This window comes from Nycticebus coucang, chromosome 2 (assembly GCF_027406575.1).
Source record: "Nycticebus coucang isolate mNycCou1 chromosome 2, mNycCou1.pri, whole genome shotgun sequence".
Classification (NCBI taxonomy): domain Eukaryota; kingdom Metazoa; phylum Chordata; class Mammalia; order Primates; family Lorisidae; genus Nycticebus; species Nycticebus coucang.
Genome location: NC_069781.1, coordinates 85660824 through 85679443, shown reverse-complemented (window position 1 = coordinate 85679443; position 18620 = coordinate 85660824).

Below are 18620 nucleotides of genomic sequence, written 5' to 3'. Positions count from 1 at the left end.
AAATGCTGGGATTACAACATTTGTAAATCTGACTCCAAAGGATGAAAGCCTTCACCATTGTTGTTGTGTTGTTTTGTTTTGTTTCTGCTGGCTGACCAGCATTTGAGGTTGTACTCAAATCTTACTTTCTCAGATGTGGATGAGAGAACATTAAGAATCGTCACTCACAGTGTTAATCTCATTTAAAGAAGCTGTTGATGTGCCGTACAAACTTGAAAGTGGAAGGTCACTCCTTATTTCCCAGCTGTCTGTATATTCCTGGAGATTGTGCCTCCCTTTCCAAGACTACAAGATAGGAAAGGATGCCTTTTGTCTACAACATGTTCCCTACTCACAGTTCTGGACTGTGTTTCTGTGTGGGCTGAAGCTCTGCCACCCAGGCTCTCTGTAGCCAATGTCTTTTGGCTTTTCAGTGGGATGGGTGATTCTCTTGCTGGTAAGTCTACAGGTCCCTAGAAACTTCCTATGCCCTTTGAATGGTCTTGGATTTCAGAAGACTCAGTGGAACTTAACTCAAAGCTTCCCCATAGTCAGTGTTCATGTGGTCCCTTGAACCTTTTTGATAACATCTTTGTTCAAGGCCAGTAGAGTTAATGAAGGACACCAGCTAAATGCAAAGTCATGACATAAGCTGAGCATCAAAAAGGGCATTTCCACCAAAGAGGTAAAAGAAATGTCACCAAGAAACACTTGTACACTGAAGTGCCCTTATAAATTGAGGAACTTCGGAAGAGTTAAAGTAACATTTTGTTCATAGGAATGAACTCACTTAATCTTCACAATAGCTGTATTGTTTAACTGTTCACTACAACATTCACCATGTTGTGGTGTTGTTTATTTCTTTTGCTATCTAGTATTCCATTAAATGAACATTTCACAATTTATTTGATAATTCTACTATTAATGCACATTAGCCCCATTTGGCACTATTAAAAACCATGCAGCTACAAAAATCTTGTGTGTGTCTGTTGGTGCACATATATATGAATTCAAAGGAATACTTTAGATAAATCCAACAGAGTTTATCTGAGCAAAGGACAATTCGTAAATCACACAGCACTCAGAAGCAGAAGCAGTTCAGAGAGCTTCACTCTGTAGCAGGAGTAGTGCGCTTTCATAGGCTAAACACAAAAATTAAGTCGAGAAATCAGCTGACTGGCTAGAGTGAGGCATTGGCTTTATTTGGTCATGCCGTGATGAGGCATTTGCCCTATTTGGGCATAGTCTGATCAGTTGGCTGCCTTTGACTGGCTGAAACTAGGCTATTTATTATAAAAAATATGTTACTAAGTTAGGTTTCAGTTTGTTTATGTACTAAGTTTGGTTGTGGTGTATTTTGTGGGAAGTGAAAGTTTAGAGACAGCATCAGGCTAATGGCTAATTTTATTTTACAACTTTCCCTTTTTGGTCAGCACCTCAATATTAAGAGATTGACCACAACCTTGGATAGTGACACCACTGTCTGTCACCATCATAATGGACTTGTTTGGTATTAGTATGGAATTCACAGGTCAGGAAATCAGGTCAATTAAATGATTCTTTATGTTTTAATTGTTCTAACCCCATCAAGACCATTTTATGTGCACTGGATGGCTGCATACAAGCCTTTCAGACTCTTGAGAGGATGCAGTCTCCCTGGCTATGATGGCTATCAGGAGGGTAATATCAAGTGCAGCAGAGTATGTTAGCTATAGAACACACTTACCCTTCTTCACCAACAGAGAGTCCATGGCAATTCTGTTACCTAAAACACTTTTAGCAAGGGAGTTTAAAGAAGATTGTTGGACAACAATAGCTTTTGCAGTAGAGTCAATTTTAATAGTCAATGTTTAAGATGGATTTCTAATTATAATTTCATTTACATTTACATCAAGCTAAGGAAGACTCAGTCTCCCAAAAGACACCCATTTAGGGGGATTTGTACCTGCTGGAAAATTCTTCTTTATTCTGTAATACAAATTAAGAGTTGTAGACTGATGTTCTTTTTCTCATTGGTTACGGTGTGTCAGTGGTAGCATAAAAATCCATAACCCACATTGACCTCTATTTATTTTTTTATTATTTTTATTTTTTATTAAATCATTACTTTGTACATTGATGCATTTATGGGGTGCAGTGTACTGCTTTGATATACAATGTGGAATTCTTACATTGAACTAAGTAACACACCCATCACAATTATTCTCATTTCTTAAGAGTTTGGAAATGTACCATTGCATCATGCATATTAGGTGAGGCCCTTCCCAATATCCTCCCTCCTCCAATATCCCCCCTCCCTCCCCCTCCTCTTCCCTCTACTTTCTGGACTATAGTTATGTTTGGCCATTCATATGAATGTGTAGGTGATTATATATTGATTTCATAGTAGTAAAGAGTACATTGGATATTTTTTTTTTCCATCCTTGAGATACTTTACAAAGAAGAATATGTTCCAGCTCTATCCAGGTAAACATAAAAGATATGAAGTCTCCATCTTTTTATGGCTGCATAGTATTCCATGGTGTACATATACCACAATTTGTTAATCCATTCATGGGTCAGTGGGCACTTGGGCTGTTTACATGTCCTGGCAATTATGAATTGGGCTGCAATAAACATTCTGGTGCAAATGTCTTTGTTGTAAAATAATTTTTGAACATCTGGGTGTATACCTGGTAGAGGATTTGCAGTGGACTCACCCATATATACAGATGACAATTAAATCTTTTTAGATAAAATATATCCTGGAGGGGCACAACAAACATTTCCCTGTGGAATGCCTTTGTGTTAGGGATCACCAGTAGGGAAGCACTTGTATTTATCTCAGGCTCCAATATTGAATTACTATGTGATTAAGGGCTACTGATAATTAGAAAAGCAGGGTTATGTATTTGTCTAACATTTGCTTAATTATCTTTCCCTTTGGTTTTCTTATTTGACTTCTGGCATAATTTAACTACAAACCCGTCAATATAGGATTTGTCAACTGTTATATTGAAACAAAGACTATGAATACATGAATATAAAAGCCTAATCTTATAGAAAAAAACAGATGTGCACCTTGACTAGGAGTGGCACTTGGAACATCAGTGGAATTTGTCACGGGGTTAACCAGAGGATCCCTATGCCCATATAGGGATTTAGGCTTAACATGACAGATCCAGCATTACTGTTGAATCTATCCATTGTGAAATCATAAATGTAGTATTATCTTGCCATGCCTAAACAGAATGATGGCATAGGGAAAAGAGGAAAAGGAACACATGTTTTAGAATGACAGAGGAGAGAAATCTTAATCTGTGATCTTGGGAAAGCTTTCCACATCAAGGATGTCATTGGCTTCTGGGGAGAAACCTCCCCGGTCAGTTGAGGTCTCCAGCAGGTGTGCCCTCTGAGGTCTGGAGGGGCCCTTTTAAGTGGAGAGATGTAGACCCAAGGTTCATAGCACTGCAGTTCTGATGCAGTGTGAGTGATTGCTGAGAACATAGTATAATGTGGCCAACAGTCTTCAAGGGCAGTCCCTCTCTGGTATCGTTTCCAAGAGATTCAATCTCCATTTCCTAGAATATGAAAGGTCTGGTTGTCTTTTGTGGGTCACTGAAGGCTTCTTTTACCTGGTAAAAATATATTGTGGCATAATGCAGTAAAGTCTTAGAACATTGAGTCATGTCATAGTTTATAAGAGCAGGAGATACATTAGATTTTATTATTAAGGGCACGAAACTGTTTCATAAGGGGTTAACTTGTGTTTTCCAGGAGAGATGGACATAATTTCCATCAAGGCCAATGATAATACTTTTATCAAAGCAATTCAGTTTATTTACTTAAGTTTGCCAAATTCAGTTTTAAAATGCCACTTGTCTTCTTTTAATTTTCTCCAAAGTCTGAATATGATAGGGGCAAAGGTAATGCTACTATATTTTAATATCTAATTTAGCTGTTTTATAACTTGTTCCATAAAATAAGTAACTTTATTGTTGAAGATTTGTCCAGAATGCCTCATAAAGGAAACACATTTTCCCCTTATTTATTTTTTAATTGACAAATAAAAATTGCACATATTTATTGTGTCTAATATGTTGTTATGAAATATGTATACATTGTGGAATGGCTAAATTAGCTCACTTATAGTAGTCCCTCCTTAACAGTAGTTTTGTTTTCTGTGGTTTCAGTTACCTGTGGTCAACAGCAGCATGAAAAATGTTACCTCACTACATGCATTTTGGGGCTTTTATCAAATAAAATAAAGGTTACTTGAACACAAGCACTCTGAGTGGTGCTTGTGGCAATCAATCTGATGACCAAGACAGCTACTAAGTGACTAATGGTCATTGGGCAGGATGGACAGTGATGGTGTGAGATTACATCATGGCTGCTCAGAATTATGTGCAATTTAAAATGAACAAAATGTTTATTTCTGGAATTTTCCACATATGTCACAATGCCAAGGTCTTTCACCTCATTGCATTTCATTACGTAGGCATTTTGTAATATCATGTCATTGCAAGATGAAGAAGAGTGAGTCCAATATAATAAAATATTGTGAGGGAGTGACCATATTCATATAACTTTTGTTATAGTACATTGTTACAATTATTCTATTCTTATTGTTATTAATCTTTTACTGTGCCTAATGCATAACTCAAACCTTGTTATAGGTATGTGTGTATGGGAAGAATGTAGTGTACATAGGGTTTGGTACTATCTATGGTTCCAGGTATCCTTTAAAGGTATTAGAGTGTGTCTGTATCCTTCATAGATAAGGGGAGACTACTGTATTAATCATTTTTCTTTTCTGGTGAGAACATTAAAATGTACTCTCAGCAGTTTTCAAAAATACGAAACATTTTTTTTTAATAATCCTTCAGTTACTTTTATAGCCTTCCTGCGTGGGAAAACTTTTACCAATCAGAGAACACACAGACTATTATAAGAATATTTTGATTTCACATTGAGGGTGGAAATTCAATGCAATCCATCTGTAAGGGTCAAATGATCCAGTGGGTCATGGAAACATAACACCTGACATATTACATTGGCTTGCCAGGATGATAGATTTGACACAACAAACAAACATTGATTATAAACCATTTTAACAATTTTAGAACAATCAATACACCATTTTCCCCGTAATTTGTATCATTTTTATCTACACCATAATGAGTCATGGAATGCAGAATTTTTAATAATGGAAGCTTTGAAGACACAGAAGGATAACGTAGCCATGTAGGCATTTATAAGTCTGTGTTTAACCTTAAATTTATATTTTTTTAGATATCACTTTTGTTTCTTTTCAAATAAGGTGCATGTAGTAGTCTCATAAAGTTCATTCAAATAGTATACTCTGACTTAGCATGAAAGCTTGCCAAGCCATTTCCTTGGTATTCTATTAATTCATATCCTGCTTGATGTTAGGTTAGTGATCTTATAAACCAGTTCCTTCATTAGGTTTGTAGGAATTCATTACCTAGTCTAATTGTTTGATCTGAAAGTTATCAGAAATCTGTACTTGTCAGAGCTTTTTCCATGGATGTTTTAAAAGACTAAGTACTTTCAGTGTATAGATGCTTGTAATAGCTTTCAGGAAACAATGAACTATCTGTGTATGACACAAAATGTCCAGAATCACTTATTCCTTGCCAATGCTTTCTAGGCAATTTAACATATGAAGTAAGCCTAATTAGTTTACATTTTCCTTTTTGTAAGGAGAGAAAAATAATTCTTTTGAGATATTTCAGAGGCCCATCTGAAAGCTTCCAAAGTTAGTTGAGGTTAAAGATATGAATTTATAATTTGATTTTGGGAATTTGTCAAAAATGCCAAAAGATTCATGACACCATTAAAATAGGATCATAGGTCCCTATAAAGCAACATTTATTATTGAACTAGAGTAATAATTAGAAGACCTAAGAAGTGAATACAGAGTGTCACATAGTTGTAGAAAAACCTTAGATCTTTTAATAGAGAAGACTAGTTTGCATAAGATGATATGAAACACAGGAAATTATCTTGATAAATACAGAATCTTTGTTTTATAGGCCAACTGTTTAACAGGTGAAGAAAAACCTTTCACAATTTCTTATTAAGAGCAGACTCCAAGAAAACCTTGTTATTTTAGCAGAGAGGACCAAATTCTAGTTTTACATCAATTTACCTTTTATATTAATTCTCGTTTTGAAAATTGTAAATAATTCCTTTCAAATAGTTGGTGGCTTGATCACATACAATTTTTTTTCCTTAGTATACCTCATACAAACCTTCTGCAATATTCTTATATCCATTCATTTTTTGTCCTATCCTTTCCCTTTTCCTCATTGTGGAATAACCAGTCATTCTATTTTAACAAAAAATCATTTCTTTTTCTTTTAACAGAATAAACTATGTCCTCAAACTTTATAATGTTTTTGCCCAAACTACAGTGTTTCCCTTGTTATTTCTAAGAATTTTAGTTACATATGTTAATTAGAATTCTTAACTCTTAATAACCTTAATTTCTAGTGAAAATTAAGAGGCAAGCAATTTCAAACGGCCTATCATGTACCAACGTTCTGTAATTTAACACTATTTTGTAATTAATTCTGGATGCATGTTTCCTCACAGTATAATTTTCAGTGTGACACAGGATGTGTTTAGTACCAAACCCAACTATCTTTAGTTTCTCTGTAATAAGAAATTTCATGGGAAGCAATAGTGTATCTCCGTTGTCTTGGTCTTATTAGCTAGGCCTAAGAATTGTTGTTGGTACTGATTTTCCTCAGCCTCAACTTTCCGTCCTTGATGAGAATGTTGAAACCTTCTGCTATACGGAGGACATTTTTTTACATGAGAATTGTTATCTTTCATTTATTCAGTTCACTTGTTTTTAACAATTATACTTGGATTGCTCATGAAATTGAGACATTAAATGGCCATAGTTTTAAGTTTTTTTATTTTTTATTTTAGGTTAATGTGAGGGTACAAACAGCCAGGTTATAATATTTGAATTTGATAGGTGGAGTCCCTCTTATAGTTTTGTCCTGCACCCAGAAGGTGTGCCATACACCCCTACATTGTGCCCATTAAGTAGGAGAACCCAAGACCACACTCTTTTCCCCTTCACCCCCTCTTTTTGTCCCCCCTCCTTTCAACTTGAACTGAATTGAGTTTCACTCTTAAGGGATTTTTTTGCTGATAGATTTTATAATATAGAGATAACATGAGATTATTTTACCAGTAAACTTCAGTAGAAAAAATTGTGCATCTGTGTTGTATCTCATATTGAGAACTCTGAAGACATATGTAATTTAATCAGAGTGACAAACTTTAATTTTTATTTTGCAAAGATTATTCCAGATCATGTGAACTCAAAAAGCATTTTGGATTAGCTTCTACTTTTCTAAGAGTTTAAGGAAAATTTAATTTCTATGAATGCTTATTTTTCTTCAAACCAATTAAGGAGAAGTCTTTTATAAATTAATTTTGTCAATGCCACATGGAGATCAAAAAATATCACACATATATGAATACATATATGTATCTACACACATACATAAACGTGTGGATAAAAGTAGATCGTACAGCTTTTATTAGGAAGTTTTAGCCATGTGCCAGATACAATAACGCACAGCTCACTAATTTATTAAAACTTATCTGAATCCAAGTTGTTTTTTTCTGGTCGATGGAATGAGATTACTCAACTAGTGTGCTAAAGCTTTTTACTAATATTTGTGAAAAATACTTCTATTTCTCATTTGACTTTCACAGTGGTATTTAAGAGAGGCAACTTTTGCTACATTAAGTTTTCTAGAAGCTTTTGCATGCTAAGCAAAGATACTTTGCATTGTATTTGAGATGTTTTGCATTATTTCTTTTCTAAGGCACTCCTCAAGTTAAAACTTCCCCATTGTGGCCAACGCAATTTTGAGTTGTCCTTCTAATCCATTTTGTTCAAAATACACAGTTTCCAGGCCCATAATCATTATACATATAATTAGCTAATGTCTCAGAAAGTAGAGTGCCAGACTCCCAAAGTTCTAGACTCCTTAGACTTGGAGGAATCTCTTTTCACAAGATACATACCTGAGGCCTCTAACTGGACCCAATCTAGTTGTTTTTCAGATCAAATCTGATTTTGGGCCCAGCCCAAGTGAAATAATTGCTCAAATAAAGTTGGAGAGCTCAAAAGCAAATGTGTGGACCTCAAATTTGCAAGGGAATGCAGTCCTGGCCTTCAGTTGATGCATGAGAGCAATGGGTACAGTGGGTGCCTTCTCTTGGTCACTCGCTATTCCTGGGGATTGTTGACAGTACCCTTCGGATTCTACATCTAATGCAAAACTGTTAAAAGAAAAATTTAGCAAATTAAATTTAACAGAGGCAAACAACTTTTTAAATATGTAAGATGTCTGTAAGGAATGGACAAAATTAAATTAAATTAAATTAACAGTTTGAGCAAAGAACAATTCATGAATTGGGAAACACTCAGACCAGAAGAGGTTCAGGTGGCTCTGCCAAGCAGGCATGAGCAGGGAGCTTTTACAGGCTGAACATGGAAACGAGTCGAGAAATGACCTGACTGACTACAGCTGAGCATTGCCTTTTTAGGCATGCTGTGAGAGACATTTGTTTTACAACCCTACTCGGTGATTAGGTGGCCCTGTAATTGGCTGAAGCTGGGATGTTTGCAATTGGCTGAACCTGGCTATTTGTTAAAACATATACTACAAGTTAGGTTTCAGTTTGTTTATACACTAAGTTAAGTCTTGCTTTGAACTTGAAGTATGGAGATAGCCTCAGGCTGTGGCCTCCTGTTCATTTATATTTTAGGAGTGGAATAGCTAGACATCAGTTACGTTATGTTTAACCTTAACATAAATTACCAAACAACTTTCTTTTTTTTTTTTAAAAAAAGAGACAGAGTCTCACTGTACCGCCCTCGGGTAGAGTGCCGTGGCGTCACACGGCTCACAGCAACCTCTAACTCTTGGGCTTATGCGATTCTCTTGCCTCAGCCTCCCAAGCAGCTGGGACTACAGGCGCCCGCTACAACGCCCGGCTATTTTTTTGTTGCAGTTTGGCCGGGGCTGGGTTTGAACCCGCCACCCTCGGCATATGGGGCCGGCGCCCTGCTCACTGAGCCACAGGCGCCGCCCAACCAAACAACTTTCTAAGTGGTTGTATTAATTTAATTGCTATCAGCATTTTATGATACCTCCCAGTGCTTCTCCTTAATAACACTTGGCATTTTCAGACTTCTCAACTTTAGCTCTTCCGGTGGGTGTCAACTATCACCTTTGTATGGCTTCAATTTGCATTTCCTTAATGACTAGTAAAGTTAAGCACCCTTACAAATGTTCATAGGCTATTTTGGGGAGTCAATTTTGATATGTTGTCCTTATATCTATTTGTCTTTAGGAGTATGTCCTTCCATCTATTTTAAAATATATTGACAGAAAGATACTATAACTAACATTATCTTACCATCGTTGAAATCCCATTGACAGTTGTAACTTGGCACTTTTTTCATTTTGGATCTTGGTTGTTTATGCTGCCTTTTAAAAATTCCACTTTTCAATGAGCCAGCTTTTACATCAATGATCATCTACATTTTATTTTCGGTTTTTAATTTCTTTCTCTGTCCTTTATTTTTTTTCTTTCTACCTATTTTGGGAATACTTTATTGATTTTTAAGAACTTTATGAGATGGATGCTTAGATCATTGATTTTCAGTTTTTCTTCTTGAGCTAGCACATGATGAAAGGATCATAAGACGCTTTAACTACACCAATCTCCCTTCTGACCTCTTATATGTAATTGTTATGTGTTTTATAGTAAATAAATACTATAACACTCTATTAAGTACTATAAATACCATAACACTATATTACATAAGTAATATACTTTTTGTTCCTTTAATTTGTGTTGTCCCCATGACTTGCTTTGACTAATAGAATGAGGCAGAATGATGTTGTGTAACATTCAAGTCTGGATTTAAGAAATTGTTGTAGCCAGCTATCATGCTCTGAACCTAAGCTGTATGGAGATGCTACGTGGAGAAGAATGGTTGTACATAAGAGTCAACAGCCCTACCTGGTATTGCAGTTTATAACCGGCACTGTCTGCCAACCATGTAGATGGATTATCTTGGAGTCCATTTGGCCTAGTTGAGCAGAATGGCACATATCCTCAGCTGATGCCACATGGAACAGAAGGGCTACCCATCTTAGCTCAGTTCATATTGCAAAATTGTGAGAAATAGTAGAAAATTGTTTTTGTCTTAAGACACAAAATTTTGATTTGGTTTAGAATATTTTATACATTATACAAAAACAACTGCTTTTCAAGAACTGAAAACATTAACAAATATGTGACTTTAAAAAAATAGAGATAAGGAGGCGGAGCAAGATGGCGGCCGAGTAACAGCTTCCTTGCATCTGGGCACCATGAGTCAGGGGAGATAGGACTCCAGGCATCTCTGGCTGGTGGGATCTGCTTTCATCACTCCTGTGAGGATACAGGGAGTCAGCGAGAGACTTCTGGACCCCAAGAGGAGGACTAAAACAGTGGAAAAACAGCAAGTGGTTGCGTGTGTTCAATCCGTCTAAATCCGCCCGCAACTGTAAGTTCAGTAGCAGCGAGACTGCAAACTGGAAAGGCCTTAGCTGTGAACTGTTTTGGTGTCTTTGGACTAGGCATTCAGTTGAGCTGCCTTGGGGAGAGCCTGAGCGGGAGTGTGGAGAACTTTGGCCGTTGTCTAGGGCCCCAGTCTGAGCCGCTGAGCCAGGCGGAGCTAATAGTGTTTGGCTGTGGGTCACAGAGAGCCATTGTGAGCGATCTGCCCCAGCAAGCTCCGCCCTCAGGGTCGCAGAGCTAGAATTGGGTGGGAGCTGGTAACCCAGTGACCAAGTAGCCTAAGGGTGGGGTCTGAGCTGCCTTGCAGCCCTAACCCTCAGGGGCAGAGTGAGACCAGTTTTGGCACACTGGGTAAGTGGATAGCCACTTCAGCAATGATTCCAGCGACAAGCACTTTCCTGGGAAAGCTTCTGCTCAGCAAGTTTACAAGTTCAAAGTGCCTTTTAAGTGGGCTGAAGAGAGATTTAGGGTGTCTACCTGATGGGGTTTGAGAAATCAGCAGCCTCCAGGCGTATCAGAACTGTGATTAACATCTCATACCCCAGAAGACCACGTGCTGCCCAGACAATATTCAATAACATATACATACTGCTTTGTTTTTGGTTGTGGTTTTTTTCTCTTTTTTTTTGGTTTGGTTGTTTTTTTTGTTTATTTTGATGTTGTTGATGTTGTTTTGTTTTTTAATTTCAACCTTTTCCATACAGATCCTTCTTCTTTCTCAATTTTTCTAGTTTAATTATAATTTCCCATTGCTGCCTTTTTCAATATCTAGAACTTCATTTTTGCTACTGTTTCTACCGCTATTATTTGGTTTTTCACCCAATTTTATCCTGTAAAGTTTTCTGTTTGCTTGTTTTGGTTTGATTTATAGCATTTTTGTCTTTCCTCTCTACTTGGTGGAGGTGGGGTACTGTGTCTGATCAGGTTAGCAAAGAGCTGCTGACCTCAAGGGAACCACCCAACTGGGCACCCCCAGAAGGTGGGGTTATTTTAAGGTTGTGTCAAAGTACTCTACACCTATATTTCTCTGTCTCCCTCTTTCTGTGCCTCTCTTCTTTTTGTCAATAGTCCTTTTACCTACCACCTCTCCTTTCTCTATTTTTCTTTTTTTTTCTTATCACTCGGTCCTCCTTTATTTCATCCCTTTTTTGCTTTTCAACCTTCTCACCTTTCTAGTCCTGTAACCCTTAGTCCACAGGCACAAGAACTTAAAGAGCAAGAGGAAGTGAAAGGAAAATTAGGGCAAGGAAACAGATAAAAGAAATCACTCATGAGAAAGAATCAGCAGAAAACTCCAGGCAACATGAAGAACCAGTCCAGAACAACCCCGCCAAGGGACCATGAGGTAGCTACTGCAGAGGATTCCACCTATACAGAAATGTTAGGAATGACAGAAAGGGAATTTAGAATACACATGTTGAAAACAATGAAAGAAATGATGGAAACAATGAAGGAAACTGCTAATAAAGTGGAAAATAACCAAAAGGAAATCCAAAAACAGAATCAAATTAGAGATGAACAATACGAAGAATATAAAAAGGATATAGCAGAGCTGAAGGAAATGAAACAGTCAATTAGGGAACTTTAAGATGCCATGGAATGTATCAGCAACAGGTTAGACCATGCAGAAGAAAGAATTTCAGAGGTAGAAGACAAAGTTCTTGAGATAACTCAGTAAAAGAGGCAGAAAAGAAGAGAGAGAAAGCAGAACGTTCACTGTCAGAATTATGGGACTTTATGAAGCGTTCCAACATACGAGTTATAGGAACCCCAGAAGGGGAAGAAGAATGCCCCAGAGGAATGGAAGCCATACTAGAGAATATTATAAATGAAAATTTCCCAAATATCACCAAAGATTCTGACACACTGCTTTCAGAGGGCTATCGGACCCCAGATCACCTCAACTCTAACCGAGCTTCTCCAAGACACATTGTGATGAACTTGTCCAAAGTCAAGACAAAAGAAAAGATTCTGCAAGCTGCCAGGAGTAAGCGCCAGTTGACCTACAGGGGCAAATCCATCAGAGTGACCGCAGACTTCTCTAATGAAACTTTCAAAGCAAGAAGACAATGGTCATCTACCTTTAATCTACTTAAAGAGAACAATTTCCAGCCCAGAATTCTGTACCCTGCTAAGCTAAGCTTCAAAATTGACGGAGAAATCAAATCATTTACGGATATACAAACATTGAGGAAATTCGCCACAACAAGACCAGCTCTACAGGAAATACTTCAGCCTGTTCTGCACACTGACCACCACAATGGATCAGCAGCAAAGTAAGAACTCAGAAATTAAAGGACAGAACCTAACCTCCACACTGATGCAAAAGGTAAAACTAAGCAAAATAGACTCTCACCAAATAAGACGAATAGAATACTACCACACTTATCAATTATCTCAATAAATGTTAATGGCTTGAATTCCCCACTGAAGAGACACAGATTGGCTGACTGGATTAAAAAACACAAGCCATCCATTTGCTGTCTGCAAGAAACACACCTGGCTACAAAACACAAATTAAAGCTGCAAGTCAAGAGTTGGAAGACAATTTTTCAGGCAAATGGAATTCAGAAGAAAAGAGGAGTTGCAATCTTATTTTCAGATACATGTGGATTTAAAGCAACTAAAGTCAAAAAAGACAAAGATAGTCACTTTATATTGGTCAAGGGAAAACTACAACAAGAAGACATTTCAATTCTAAATATTTATGCACCCAATTTAAATGCTCCCAGATTCTTGAAGCAGACCTTACTCAGTCTGAGCAATATAATATCTGATAATACCATCATAACAGGGGACCTTAACACTCCTCTTACAGAGCTGGACAGATCCTCTAAACAGAAATTAAACAAAGATATAAGAGATTTAAATGAGACCCTAGAACAACTGTGCTTGATAGACACATATAGAACCCTCCACCCCAAAGATAAAGAATATACATTCTTCTCATCACCCCACGGAACATTCTCCAAAATTGATCATATCCTGGGACACAAAACAAATACCAACAGAATCAAAAGAATTGAAATTTTACCTTGTATCTTCTCAGACCATAAGGCACTAAAGGTGGAACTCAACTCTAACAAAAATGCTCGACCCCACCCAAAGGCATGGAAATTAAACAATCTTCTGTTGAATAACAGATGGGTGCAGGAAGAAATAAAACAGGAAATCATTAACTTCCTTGAGCATAACAACAATGAAGACACAAGCTACCAAAACCTGTGGGATACTGCAAAAGCAGTTTTGAGGGGAAAATTCATCGCTTTAGATGCCTACATTCGAAAAAAAGAAAGAGAGCACATCAACAATCTCACAAGAGATCTTATGGAATTGGAAAAAGAAGCACAATCTAAGCCTAAACTCAGTGGAAGAAAAGAAATCTCTAAAATCAAATCAGAGATCAATGAAATTGAAAACAAAAGAATCATTCAGAAATTAATGAAACAAGGAGTTGGTTTTTTGAAAAAATAAATAAAATAGATAAACCATTGGCCAGACTAACGAGGAATAGAAAAGTAAAATCTCTAGTAACCTCAATCAGAAATGATAAAGGGGAAATAACAACTGATCCCACAGATGATACAAGAGATCATCTCTGAATACTACCAGAAACTCTATGCCCAGAAATTTGACAATGTGAAAGAAATGGATCAATATTTGGAATCACACCCTCTCCCTAGACTCAGCCAGGAAGTAATAGAGCTCCTGAACAGACCAATTTCAAGCACTGAGATCAAAGAAACAATAAAAAATCTTCCAACCAAAAAATGCCCTGGTCCAGATGTCTTCACTCCAGAATTCTATCAAACCTTCAAGGAAGAGCTTATTCCTGTACTGCAGAAATTATTCCAAAAAATTGAGGAAGAAGAATCTTCCCCAACACATTCTATGAAGCAAACATCACCCTGATACCAAAACCAGGAAAAGACCCAAACAAAAAGGAGAATTTCAGACCAATCTCACTCATGAATATAGATGCAAAAATTCTCAACAAAATCCTAGCCAATAGATTACAGCTTATCATCAAAAAAGTCATTCATCATGATCAAGTAGCCTTCATCCCAGGGATGCAAGGCTGGTTTAACATACGCAAGTCCATAAACGTTATCCACCATATTAACAGAGGCAAAAATAAAGATCACATGATCCTCTCAATAGATGCAGAAAAAGCATTTGATAAAATCCAGCATCCTTTTCTAATTAGAACACTAAAGAGTATAGGCATAGGTGGCACATTTCTAAGACTGATTGAAGCGATCTATGACAAACCCACAGCCAATATTTTACTGAATGGAGTAAAACTGAAAGCTTTTCCTCTTAGAACTGGAACCAGACAAGGTTGTCCTCTGTCACGTTACTATTCAACGTAGTGCTGGAAGTTCTAGCCAATACAATTAGGCAAGACAAGGAAATAAAGGGAATCCAAATGGGAGCAGAGGAGGTCAAACTCTCCCTCTTTGCTGATGACATGACTTATACTTAGAGAACCCCAAAGACTCAACCACAAGACTCCTGGAAGTTGTCAAAGAATACAGTAATGTTTCAGGATATAAAATCAATGTCCACAAGTCAGTAGCCTTTGTGTACACCAATAACAGTCAAGATGAGAAGCTAATTAAGGACACAACTCCCTTCACCATAGTTTCAAAGAAAATGAAATACTTGGAGTATACCTAACGAATGAGGTGAAGGACCTCTATAAAGAAAACTATGAACTCCTCAGAAAGGAAATAGCAGAGGATATTAACAAATGGAAGAACATACCATGCTCATGGATGGGAAGAATCAACATTGTTAAAATGTCTATACTTCCCAAAGTGATCTTCCTATTCAATGCCATTCCTATCAAAATACCAACATCGTACTTTCAAGATTTGGAAAAAATGATTCTGCATTTTCCGGAACCAGAAAAAACCCTGTATAGCTAAGGCAGTTCTCTGTAACAAAAATAAAGCTGGGGGCATCAGCATACCAGATTTTAGTCTGTACTACAAAGCCATAGTGGTCAAGACAGCATGGTACTGGCACAAAAACAGAGACATAGACACTTGGAATCGAATTGAAAAACAAGAAATGAAACTAACATTTTACAACCACCTAATCTTTGATAAACCAAACAAGAACATACTTTGGGGGAAAGACTCCCTATTCAATAAATGGTGTTGGGAGAACTGGATGTCTACATGTAAAAGACTGAAACTGGACCCACACCTTTCCCCACTCACAAAAATTGATTCAAGATGGATAAAGGACTTAAATTTAAGGCATGAAACAACAAAAATACTCCAAGAAAGCATAGGAAAAACACTGGAAGATATTGACCTGGGGAAATACTTCATGAAGAAGACTGCCACGGCAATTGCAACAACAAAGATAAATAAATGGGACTTCATTAAACTGAAAAGCTTCTGTACAGCTAAGGAGACAATAACCAAAGCAAAGAGACAATCTACACAATGGGAAAGGATATTTGCATATTTTCAATCAGACAAAAGCTTGGTAACTAGGATCTATAGAGAACTCAAATTAATCCACATGAAAAAAGCCAACAATCCCATTTATCAATGGGCAGGAGACATGAATAGAACTTTCTCTAAAGAAGACAGACAAATGGCTAACAAACACATGAAAAAATGTTCATCATCTCTATATATTAGAGAAATGCAAATCAAAACAACCCTGAGATATCATCTAATCCCAGTGAGAATGGCCCACATCACAAAATCTCAAAACTGCAGATGCTGGCGTGGATGTGGAGAGAAGGGAACACTTTTACACTGCTGGTGGGACTGCAAACTAGTACAACCTTTCTGTAAGGAAGTATGGAGAAACCTCAAAGCACTCAAGCTAGACCTCCCATTTGATCGTGCAATCCCATTACTGGGCATCTACCCAGAAGGAAAGAAATCCTTTTATCATAAGGACACTTGTACTAGACTGTTTATTGCAGCTCAATTTACAATCGCCAAAATGTGGAAACAGCCTAAATGCCCACCAACCCAGGAATGGATTAACAAGCTGTGGTATATGTATACCATGGAATACTATTCAGCCATTAAAAAAAATGGAGACTTTACATCCTTCGTATTAACCTGGATGGAAGTGGAAGACATTATTCTTAGTAAAGCATCACAAGAATGCAGAAGCATGAATCCTATGTATTCAATCTTGATATGAGGACAATTAATGACAATTAAGGTTATGGGGGGGGGAAGCAGAAAGAGGGATGGAGGGAGGGGGTGGGGCCTTAGTGTATTCTTAGTAAAGCATCACAAGAATGGAGAAGCATGAATCCTATGTACTCAATTTTGATATGAGGACAATTAATGACAATTATGGTTATGGGGGCGGAAACAGAGAGAGGGAAGGAGGGAGGGGGGTGGGGCCTTGGTGTGTGTCACACTTTATGGGGGCAAGACACGATTGCAAGAGGGCCTTTACCTAACAATTGCGATCAGTGTAACCTGGCTTTTGTACCCTCAATGAATCCCCAACAATAAAAAAAAAAAAAAAAAAACTTTGAAAAAAAAAAGAAATAAACAAGGAAACACTGATATGTTAAAAAAAAAAAGTACATTTTGAAGTTTGAATACATTTACTAAATCTTGTGGGACCATCATTCATCATTATACTTTTATTTTTAAAAATGTTTTATTAGCTGTGTAATCCTATAGGCAAAAATCACTATTGTTTCATTCAAAATTTATGAATGATCCCATGAAGGGATTAATTCAATTATATTAACTCTGTAAAACATCTTAGAAAAATTACCACCTCTACTGTAGTTATATTGCCTTATTTATATGTGGTTTTCTTCATTTTCACACCGTGTTTTATCATATTCTGTAAAAAATGTCCACAGCACTAACTTATACCAGATGTCTTTAAATGTATTGGGAATAGATTCTTTGTTCATTGTATGTTCAAGATCTCTTTGATTAATATATTGGTGTGAAACGAAAAAAAAAATACGGTAATGTTTCAGGGTATAAAATCAATGTCCACAAGTCAGTAGCCTTTGTATACACCAGTAACAGTCAAGATGAGAAGCTAATTAAGGACACAACTCCCTTCACCATAGTTTCAAAGAAAATGAAATACCTAGGAATATACCTAACGAATGAGGTGAAGGACCTCTATAAAGAAAACTATGAAATCCTCAGAAAGGAAATAGCAGAGGATATTAACAAATGGAAGAACATACCATGCTCATGGCTTGGAAGAATCAACATTGTTAAAATGTCTATATTTCCCAAAGCAATCTACCTATTCAATGCCATTCCTATCAAAATACCAACATCGTACTTTCAAGATTTGGAGAAAATGATTCTGCGTTTTGTATGGAACCAGAAAAAAACCCATATAGCTAAGGCAGTTCTTAGTAATAAAAATAAAGCTGGGGCATCATCATACCAGATTTTAGTCTGTACCACAAAGCCATAGTGGTCAAGACAGCCTGGTACTGGCACAAAAACAGAGACATAAACACTTGGAATCGAATTGAAAAACAAGAAATGAAACTAACATCTTACAACCACCTAATCTTCGATAATCCAAACAAGAACATACCTTGGGGGAAAGACTCCCTATTCCATAAATGGTGTTGGGAGAACTGGATGTCTACATGTAAAAGAATGAAACTGAACCCACACCTTACCCCACTCACAAAAATTGATTCAAGATGGATAAAGGACTTAAATTTAAGGCATGAAGCAATAAAAATCCTCAAAGAAAGTATAGGAAAAACACTGGAAGACATTGGCCTGGGGAAAGACTTCATGAAGAAGACTGCCATGGCAATTGCAACAACAACAAAAATAAACAAATGGGACTTCATTAAACTGAAAAGCTTCTGTACGGCTAAGGAGACAATAACCAAAGCAAAGAGACAACCTACACAATGGGAAAGGATATTTGCATATTTTCAATCAGACAAAACTTGATAACTAGGATCTATAGAGAACTCAAATTAATCCAGAAGAAAAAAGCCAACAATCCCATATATCAATGGGCAGGAGACATGAATA